This window comes from Rhipicephalus microplus, unplaced genomic scaffold (assembly GCF_043290135.1).
Source record: "Rhipicephalus microplus isolate Deutch F79 unplaced genomic scaffold, USDA_Rmic scaffold_188, whole genome shotgun sequence".
NCBI lineage: Eukaryota > Metazoa > Arthropoda > Arachnida > Ixodida > Ixodidae > Rhipicephalus > Rhipicephalus microplus.
The window spans coordinates 262501-272500 of record NW_027464759.1 but is presented as its reverse complement, the minus strand read 5'-3'; the positions used below and the strand labels follow the sequence as shown (position 1 = coordinate 272500).

The 10000-nt window shown below is 60.3% G+C and overlaps 1 non-coding gene across 1 annotated transcript; it reads right to left on the bottom strand.

Moving 5' to 3' along the window:
• Window positions 1–1185: 1185 nt before the first annotated feature.
• LOC142791790 (small subunit ribosomal RNA) lies at window positions 1186–3000 on the bottom strand. Its single transcript, XR_012890418.1, has one exon. It is a non-coding gene; the product is annotated as a small subunit ribosomal RNA (ribosomal RNA).
• Window positions 3001–10000: the final 7000 nt, after the last annotated feature.

Sequence of the window (10000 nt, the reverse complement as noted above, 5' to 3'; positions counted from 1 at the left end):
TTTTTCGCATCCACGGTTTGCCACCGCACACCAAAATGCCGATCCGGCTGCCTACTTTAGCCAACAGGTGGAGCCAGGCGCGCCGTACTTGCGCGGCACTTCCCACGTCCACCGAAGTCGGTGCCAAGGACCACTTTCGGCGCCGGAGCCGCGTACGAGCCTACTCGAGGCGGAAGAACGAAGCCAGCAAGGGCCTGGCCGCAAGTGCGTTCAATTGTCGGGACGTCCAAGTCCCTCGTTCTTCCGTGCTTCCTCTTTCGGCAAGTCGTTGCGGCACCTTCCCAAAGCGCGCAGACCCGCTAATCGCGACGAGCGCGACGTGGCCGTGCCGCCTTTCCCTCGGCAGCAAGCAAAACGCCTGGCAACGTCGACGCTCCCCTAACCGCGATCTCGCACCGTGTTTCGTGTGGCGAATTCAAAAGCCGGCCGGCGCTGCTGCAACCATTACGGTCGGTACGCATACGCCGCGGAGGGCGGGACGGTCATCGGAGCGTGCGGTTCCTCCATCGAGTACTGCGCACCTCGGCCGTCGCATCGCCGTGCCATGACCGGCCGCGCGTCAACGCGAACCGGTGCCAGCGAGATCCCTCGCCTGCAAGAACCGACCGGCAGCCTCCGTCACCCGAGGACGCGGAGGCGCTTGCCGCGGACGGCGGGACGGTATGCACTGGTGCACAGCGGACCCGTCACATCGCCAGTTCCTTGACCGACCGCCGACGCTTGTGCCGTTCCTCTCGTACTTGGCAGTCGCCGCGCGATTGTCGGGTCTCGTTCTTGCACGCTCGAACGGTCGGGAGGGCACTCGGCTGGCGTTTCGGGAACGCGCAGCCTCGCCTTCTACCGACGTAACCACGACTCGCCGTTCGCGCTCCGCCGCTCCTGTTTACAGTACTAGGCGGTCCCGCAGCGGTCGGGTCGCGCATTTCGAGCGCTTCGAGCCACGGTGCAGTGGCGGGTCGAAAGCCGACCTATGAGTGCGTTGCGCCGTTTGTACCCGCGTCCGCCACCTGGCCGACCGTCCAAGGTCGCGGTGTTGGCGTCCGCTGGGCGCAACAATTTGTCACGGGGTGCCGCTCCACATTCAGGCAGCCCCGTGGGGAAAAGCCGACCCCGCGTCCAAACGGGGTCAGCGGCAGAAAGTGTCGGGCGCAGACGCAGCTGAGGCGCTCACCCTTCACAATCCGTTAATGATCCTTCCGCAGGTTCACCTACGGAAACCTTGTTACGACTTTTACTTCCTCTAAATGATCAAGTTTGGTCATCTTTCCAACAGACCGGCGCAACCGAAAGGCCGCGCCGGACATCGGTCCGAAGACCTCACTAAATCATTCAATCGGTAGTAGCGACGGGCGGTGTGTACAAAGGGCAGGGACGTAATCAACGCGAGCTTATGACTCGCGCTTACTGGGAATTCCTCGTTCAAGGGGAACAATTGCAAGCCCCTATCCCAATCACGAAAGAAGTTCCACGGGTTACCCAGTCTTTTCAGACAGGGATAAAGACACGCTGCTTCCTTCAGTGTAGCGCGCGTGCGGCCCCGGACATCTAAGGGCATCACAGACCTGTTATTGCTCTGTTTCGTGCGGCTAGGAGCCGCTTGTCCCTCTAAGAAGGTTGTAAGGTGCTGGGAACCCCGCACCTATTTAATAGGCTAGAGTCTCGTTCGTTATCGGAATTAACCAGACAAATCGCTCCACCAACTAAGAACGGCCATGCACCACCATCCACCGAATCAAGAAAGAGCTCTCAATCTGTCAATCCTCCCAGTGTCCGGGCCGGGTAAGTTTTCCCGTGTTGAGTCAAATTAAGCCGCAGGCTCCACTCCTGGTGGTGCCCTTCCGTCAATTCCTTTAAGTTTCAGCTTTGCAACCATACTTCCCCCGGAACCCAAATACTTTGGTTTCCCGGAAGCTGCCCGCCGAGTCATTTGAGTAACTCAGGCGGATCGCTGGTTGGCATCGTTTATGGTCAGAACTAGGGCGGTATCTGATCGCCTTCGAACCTCTGACTTTCGTTCTTGATCAATGAAAACATTCTTGGCAAATGCTTTCGCAGTAGTTCGTCTTGCGACGGTCCAAGAATTTCACCTCTAGCGCCGCAATACGAATGCCCCCGTCCGTCCCTCTTAATCATTACCTCGTATTCCAAAAACCAACAGAACAGAAACGAGGTCTTGTTCTATTATTCCATGCAAGTTTATTCAGGCGACTCGCCTGCGTTGAGCACTCTAATTTTTTCAAAGTAAAAGCACCGGCCATCTCGAGGCACACAATGAAGTGCACCAAGAAAGAACCGGCATGATGTTCAGTCCGAGCCGTCGCATCGGGTAGATGCACTACTCGTCTGGAACTGAGATCCAACTACGAGCTTTTTAACCGCAGCAGCTTTAGTATACGCTATTGGAGCTGGAATTACCGCGGCTGCTGGCACCAGACTTGCCCTCCAATTGATCCTCGTTAAAGGATTTAGAGTGTACTCATTTCAATTACGGGGCCTCAAAAGAGTCCCGTATTGTTATTTTTCGTCACTACCTCCCCGTGCCGGGAGTGGGTAATTTGCGCGCCTGCTGCCTTCCTTGGATGTGGTAGCCGTTTCTCAGGCTCCCTCTCCGGAATCGAACCCTGATTCTCCGTTACCCGTAACAACCATGGTAAGCAAGTAACCTACCATCGAAAGTTGATAAGGCAGACACTTGAAAGAAACGTCGCCGGCTCGTGGCCATGCGATCAGCACAAAGTTATCCAGAGTCACCACACAATACGGGCCGAAACCCGATCGATCTTGGTCTAATAAAAGCACCCGTTACCCAAAGGGCTCCAGGCTCACTGCATGTATTAGCTCTAGAATTGCCACAGTTATCCAAGTAGGAAGAAACGATCTAAGGAACCATAACTGATTTAATGAGCCATTCGCGGTTTCGCCTTATTTCGGCATGTACTTAGACATGCATGGCTTAATCTTTGAGACAAGCATATGATTACTGGCAGGATCAACCAGGTAATCGTTCGACTGCGCGTCCGTCCTCGCCCTCGGCGGGCCGGACGCAGTCTGTGTGCGGCGGAGGCCACATTCAGGCGCCCCAACACGCTTATTTTGCACTCCGAGATGACGGCGTTCGAGCTCGCTACGGCACAACCTTCCCGAAAGACGAGTGGGAGCCGTGCGGCAAGAAGCACGTTCATGCTCGCTCTTTTTCGTTGCATCGACTCGGTCGCGCCGTGCGGGTTGCCCAAGCCCGCTGCACTGTCGGTGGACCGGCCGGAACTAGCAACGGAGCCGAGACTGCAAAGCCGCCAGACGACGGGTCACGCCCGCGTCTTCGGCGCTTTCGCATCTGAATCGCCCGAGGACGACACGGAACACACCTCGATATCGTGGTAAAACGGCACCGTCCGACAACCAGCCCCTAACGCATCAAGCGGATGAGGCTGCAGACGACTGCCGTGGATTCCCCTGGAGCAGACCCGAGGACACGCTTGACGAGGCCGAAGCCCGCCGCATATCAGACACCCGGTCGCTTTCGCGTACGCCGCTCACGAGAACCCCCACATAATAGCAGCGATAAGTACCCAGACCTCCTTGGGCCCTAATACGAGCGTACTCGAGAAAATTTCACCGCGGGTGTGCCCCGAAACGTGTGGCATGTTGAGCGTGCCACAAGTCTACGTCGCTCTCAAACCCGCCGAGGTCGTAGAATTTGCGACCCTACTCACGAAATTCCCACCGAGGATACGGCCGCAAACGTACCGCACCTTGGGTAGGCCACGAGTTTGTGCAACACTACGCTGACGGCACAGCACCGAGGTCGTGCGCGCACGCACGGGAAAATTCCGCCGCGGTTTCTGCCGAAAACGTGAGGCACCACGACTCTCCGCAAGTTCGCGTCGACTGCGAAAGACCGAAGTCGTGAACGACGTGTCCGCTACTCGCCGCCGACACGCTGGACACCAAACGTACAACGACTCGACGGCGTCGTAGAGGCCCACGACGCGGTTTTCCTTAACGACGTCTCGGCGTGGCACCGACAGGTTAGAACGGCCGACCAACGTTCCCTGTCCGCCGTTCGGCTCAGTCGAAGGGCTCGGCGACTTCGGCAACGCTGCGAAGCCGCACGGTGACGCACGCCATGTCCCCATTTTTTTTTTTCTTTCTGCGTCTGCCGGGGTGCCCCTATAATAGCAGCGATAAGCACCCAGACCGCCGTGGGTCGCTCGCCCCGGCTGACGTGGTTTTTCGTACTCCTGCGGCGGTCGCCGTCAAGCACGTCCAAATACGCTACTTTCGTGGGCGCATTCACGCTCTTTCGCTTCGCCGGAGTGCCAGCACTCACTCTGCCAAAAACGGCGAACATCCGAGCGGCGGTTCCCACTTTTGCGTCGGCGTCGCAAACCCCGCCCCGGCAGACGAGGTTTGCCGTACTCGTGCGACGGTGGCCGGCGGGCACGTCGAAAGACGCCGATATCGTGCGCGAATTGGCGCACCTTGGCTTCACCGGAGTGCCGCCACTGACTCCTCCAAAAACGGCGAAGATCCGAGCGGCGCTTCCCACTTTCGCATCGGCGTCCCGAACTCCGCCCCGGCTGACGCGGTTTACCGTACTCGTGCGACGGTCGCCGGCGAGCACGTGGAAAGACGCCGATATCGTGCCCGAATCGGCTCCGTTCGGCTTCGCCGGAGTGCCAGCACTGGCTCGGCGAAAGACGACGAACATCCGAGCGACGGTTCTCACTATTGCGTACGCGTCGCAAACCCCGCCCCGGCAGACGCACTTTGCCGTACTCGTGCGACGGTCGCCGGCGAGCACGTAGAAAGACGCCGATATCGTGCCGGAATCGGCCCCGTTTGGCTTCGCCGGAGTGCCAGCACTCACTCGGCCACAAACGGCGAACATCCGAGCGGCGGTTCCCACTTAGCCGTCGGCGTCCCGAACTCCGCCCCGGCAGACGCGGTTGCCGAGCTCGTGCGACTAGCGACCGCGAAGCCGTCTCGCGACGCCGCTTTCGTGCGCGGCTCCCACTGCGACCTGGGTCACCCGAGGTCGACGAGCAAAAAAGAATGTCGAAAAAAATTTTTTTTTTTTTTGCGTCTGCCGGGGTGCCCCTATAATAGCAGCGATAAGCACCCAGACCGCCATGGGTCGCTCGCCCCGGCTGACGTGGTTTTTCGTTTTCCTGCGGTGGTCGTCGTCAAGCACGTCCAAACACGCCACTTTCGTGGGCGCATTCGCGCTCTTTCGCTTCGCCGGAGTGCCAGCACTCACTCTGCCAAAAACGGCGAACATCCGAGCGGCGGTTCCCACTTTTGCGTCGGCGTCGCAAACCCCGCCCCGGCAGACGAGGTTTGCCGTACTCGTGCGACGGTGGCCGGCGGGCACGTCGAAAGACGCCGATATCGTGCGCGAATTGGCGCACCTTGGCTTCACCGGAGTGCCGCCACTGACTCCTCCAAAAACGGCGAAGATCCGAGCGGCGCTTCCCACTTTCGCATCGGCGTCCCGAACTCCGCCCCGGCTGACGCGGTTTACCGTACTCGTGCGACGGTCGCCGGCGAGCACGTGGAAAGACGCCGATATCGTGCCCGAATCGGCTCCGTTCGGCTTCGCCGGATTGCCAGCACTGGCTCGGCGAAAACGACGAACATCCGAGCGACGGTTCTCACTATTGCGTACGCGTCGCAAACCCCGCCCCGGCAGACGCACTTTGCCGTACTCGTGCGACGGTCGCCGGCGAGCACGTAGAAAGACGCCGATATCGTGCCGGAATCGGCCCCGTTTGGCTTCGCCGGAGTGCCAGCACTCACTCGGCCACAAACGGCGAACATCCGAGCGGCGGTTCCCACTTAGCCGTCGGCGTCCCGAACTCCGCCCCGGCAGACGCGGTTGCCGAGCTCGTGCGACTAGCGACCGCGAAGCCGTCTCGCGACGCCGCTTTCGTGCGCGGCTCCCACTGCGACCTGGGTCACCCGAGGTCGACGAGCAAAAAAGAATGTCGAAAAAAAATTTTTTTTTTTTTTTGCGTCTGCCGGGGTGCCCCTATAATAGCAGCGATAAGCACCCAGACCGCCATGGGTCGCTCGCCCCGGCTGACGTGGTTTTTCGTTTTCCTGCGGTGGTCGTCGTCAAGCACGTCCAAACACGCCACTTTCGTGGGCGCATTCGCGCTCTTTCGCTTCGCCGGAGTGCCAGCACTCACTCTGCCAAAAACGGCGAACATCCTAGTGGCGGTTCCCACTTTTGCGTCGGCGTCGCCAACCCCGCCCCGGCATACGCGGTTTGCCGTACTCGTGCGGCGGTGGCCGGCGGGCACGTCGAAAGACACCGATATCGTGCGCGAGTCGATGCTTCTTGGTCTCGCAGGAGGGCCGCCACTCACTCCTGCAAAAACGGCGAAGATCCGAGCGGCGCTTCCCACTTTTTCGTCGGCGTCGCAAACCTCGCCCCGGCAGACGCGCTTTGCCGTACTCGTGCGACGGTCGCCGGCGAGCACGTCGAAATACGCCGATATCGTGCCCGAATCGGCCCCGTTTCGCTTCGCCGGAGTGCCAGCACTCGCTCGGCCAAAGACGACGAACATCCGAGCGACGGTTCCCACTATTGCGTACGCGTCGCGAACCCCGCCCCGGCAGACGCGGTTTGCCGTACTCGTGCGGCGGTGGCCGGCGGGCACGTCGAAAGACGCCGATATCGTGCACGAATTGGCGCTCCTTGGCTTCACCGGAGTGCCAGCACTCACTCGGCCAAAAACGGCGAACATCCGAGCAGCGGTACCCACTTAGCCGTCGGCATCCCGAACTCCGCGCCGGCTGACGCGGTTGCCGAGCTCGTGCGACTAGCGACCGCGAACGCGTCTCGCGACGCCGCTTTCGTGCGCGGCTCCCATTGCGACCTGGGTTACCCGAGCTCGACCAGCAAAAAAGAAGGTCGAAAATTTTTTTTTTTTTTCTGCGTCTGCCGGGGTGCCCCTATAATAGCAGCGATAAGCACCCAGACCGCCGTGTGTCGCTCGCCCCGGCTGACGTGGTTTTTCGTACTCCTGCAGCGGTCGCCGTCACGCACGTCCAAATACGCCACTTTCGTGGGCGCATTCGCGCTCTTTCGCGTCGCCGGAGTGCCAGCACTCACTCTGCCAAAAACGGCCAACATCCGAGCGGCGGTTCCCACTTTTGCGTCGGCGTCGTAAACCCCGCCCCGGCAGACGCGGTTTGCCCTACTCGTGCGACGGTCGCCGGCGAGCGCGTCGAAAGACGCCGATATCGTGCGCTAATTGGCGCTCCTTGGCTTCTCCGGAGTGCCGCCACTCACTCCTCCAAAAACGGCGAAGATCCGAGCGGCGTTCTCCACTTTCGCATCGGCGTCCCGAACTCCGCCCGGGCTGACGCGGTTTACCGTACTCGTGCGACGGTCGCCGGCGGGCACGTCGAAAGACGCCGATATCGTGCCGTAATCGGCCCCGTTTGGCTTCGCCCGTGTGCCAGCACTCACTCGGCCAAAAACGGCGAACATCCGAGCAGCGTTTCCCACTTTCGCATCGGCGTCCCGAAGCCCGCCCCGGCAGACGCGGTTTGCCCTACTCGAGCGACGGTCGCCGGCGATCACGTCGAAAGGCGCCGAATTCGTGCACGAATCGATGCTTCTTGGTCTCGCAGGAGGGCCGCCACTCACTCCTGCAAAAACGGCGAAGATCCGAGTTGCGCTTCCCACTTTTTCGTCGGCGTCCCGAACTACGCCCCGGCTGACGCGGTTTACCGTACTCGTGCGACGGTCGCCGGCGGGCACTTCAAAATACGCCGATTTCGTGGGCGCATTCACGCTGTTTCGCTTCCCCGGAGTGCCAACACTCACTCTGCCGAAAGCGGCGATCATCCGAGCGGCGGTTCCCACTTTTGCGTCGGCTTCGCAAACGGCGCCCCGGCAGACGCGCTCGTGCGACGTACTCGTGCGACGGTCGCCGGCGAGCACGTCGAAAGACGCCGATATCGTGCTCGAATCGACCCCGTTTCGCTTCGCCGGAGTGCTGCCAGTCACGGCGCAGAAAACGGCGAACAAGTGTTTTTTTTTTTTTTTTTCCTAGAATTTGTGTTATAGAAGGCACATTTGATATCGGACGATAATTTTCAACTTTATCACGCGCACCGATTTTCGTGTAGAGGTTTGCAAGTTTATGGGAATTTCTCCACTTGGAATAATGCGATTTAGTAGTACTACGAGAACTTCATGGATGTACTCAAGGGTACGGGGCAAGTCAGTTACGTCAACACCTGCAGATTTTTTACACTTCAAACTGAAAATTGTTGGTTGTGAGTCCTCGTGTGATATTAAAGGCCGATTCGCTAACACATAGAACAAAGAAAGAAAGGAAGAAAAAACGCCCGCGCTCGCTCAAGAAACCTGGGTTCGCAACAAGTGGCAACAACAAGCAACCGAGCGAGTGCGCCAAAACCCGTGGCGGCCGAACAAACGCGAAGTCCCAACCGCGTCAGCCGGGGCGGCACGGGACAGGAAAAATCACTTCAGCCGGGGCGGCGGGGCACCGAATAAACCTCGTCACCTCGTCGCAGGATAAAAGAGGAAACAAAAAGTCTAAACAGCGTCTGCTGGAGCGAATGCGTAATAAAACAACAACAACAACAAAAAAAAAAAAACACCCGCGCTCAAGAAGTCTGCAATCACCACAAAAGGCGACTGTGACCGAGCAGCGTCAGCCGGGGCCGTGCGGAAACGGAAAAACCGCGACTACCGGGGCGTCGAGGCACCGAAAAATCCACTTCAGCCGCGGCGAAAAAAAAAAACAAAAAGAAAGACGGAGGGGGGGGGGGGAACCACGTCTGCCGGGGCGAAGGAAAAAAAAAAACGCGTCTGCCGGGGCGAGCCCGGGTGCGGCACCACCGGGAAAACTGTGGCAAACAGACATGGCGATCGAGTGAGTGGGCCGCCAGCCAGGCTCAGCCAAAAAGTGCAAAGTCCGAACTGCGTCAGCCGGGGCGGCAAAAACCACGTCAGCCGGGGCGGCGCAAAAAACCGCGTCTGCCGGGGCGGCACGAAACCGCGTCAGCCGGGGCGGCGCGAAAACTGCGTCAGCCGGGGCGAAAGAAAAAAAAAAAACGCGTCTGCCGGGGCGAGCCCGGGTGCGGCACCACCGGGAAAACTGTGGCAAACAGACATGGCGATCGAGTGAGTGGGCCGCCAGCCAGGCACAGCCGAAAAGTGCAAAGTCCGAACCGTGTCAGCCGGGGCGGCAAAAAACCGCGTCAGCCGGGGCGGCGCAAAAAACCGCGTCTGCCGGGGCGGCACGAAACCGCGTCAGCCGGGGCGGCGCGAAAACTGCGTCAGCCGGGGCGAGCCCGGGTGCGGCACCACCGGGAAAACTGTGGCAAACAGACATGGCGATCGAGTGAGTGGGCCGCCAGCCAGGCTCAGCCAAAAAGTGCCAAGTCCGAACTGCGTCAGCCGGGGCGGCAAAAAACCGCGTCAGCCGGGGCGGCGCAAAAAACCGCGTCTGCCGGGGCGGCGCGAAAACCGCGTCTGCCGGGGCGGCGCGAAAACTGCGTCAGCCGGGGCGAAAGAAAAAAAAAACGCGTCTGCCGGGGCGAGCCCGGGTGCGGCACCACCGGGAAAACTGTGGCAAACAGACATGGCGATCGAGTGAGTGGGCCGCCAGCAAGGCTCAGCCAAAAAGTGCTAAGTCCGAACTGCGTCAGCTGGGGCGGCAAAAAACCGCGTCTGCCGGGGCGGCACGAAACCGCGTCAGCCGGGGCGGCGCGAAAACCGCGTCTGCCGGGGCGGCACGAAACCGCGTCAGCCGGGGCGGCGCGAAAACTGCGTCAGCCGGGGCGAGCCCGGGTGCGGCACCACCGGGAAAACTGTGGCAAACAGACATGGCGATCGAGTGAGTGGGCCGCCAGCCAGGCACAGCCGAAAAGTGCTAAGTCCGAACTGCGTCAGCCGGGGCGGCAAAAACCGCGTCAGCCGGGGCGGCGCGAAAACCGCGTCTGCCGGGGCGGC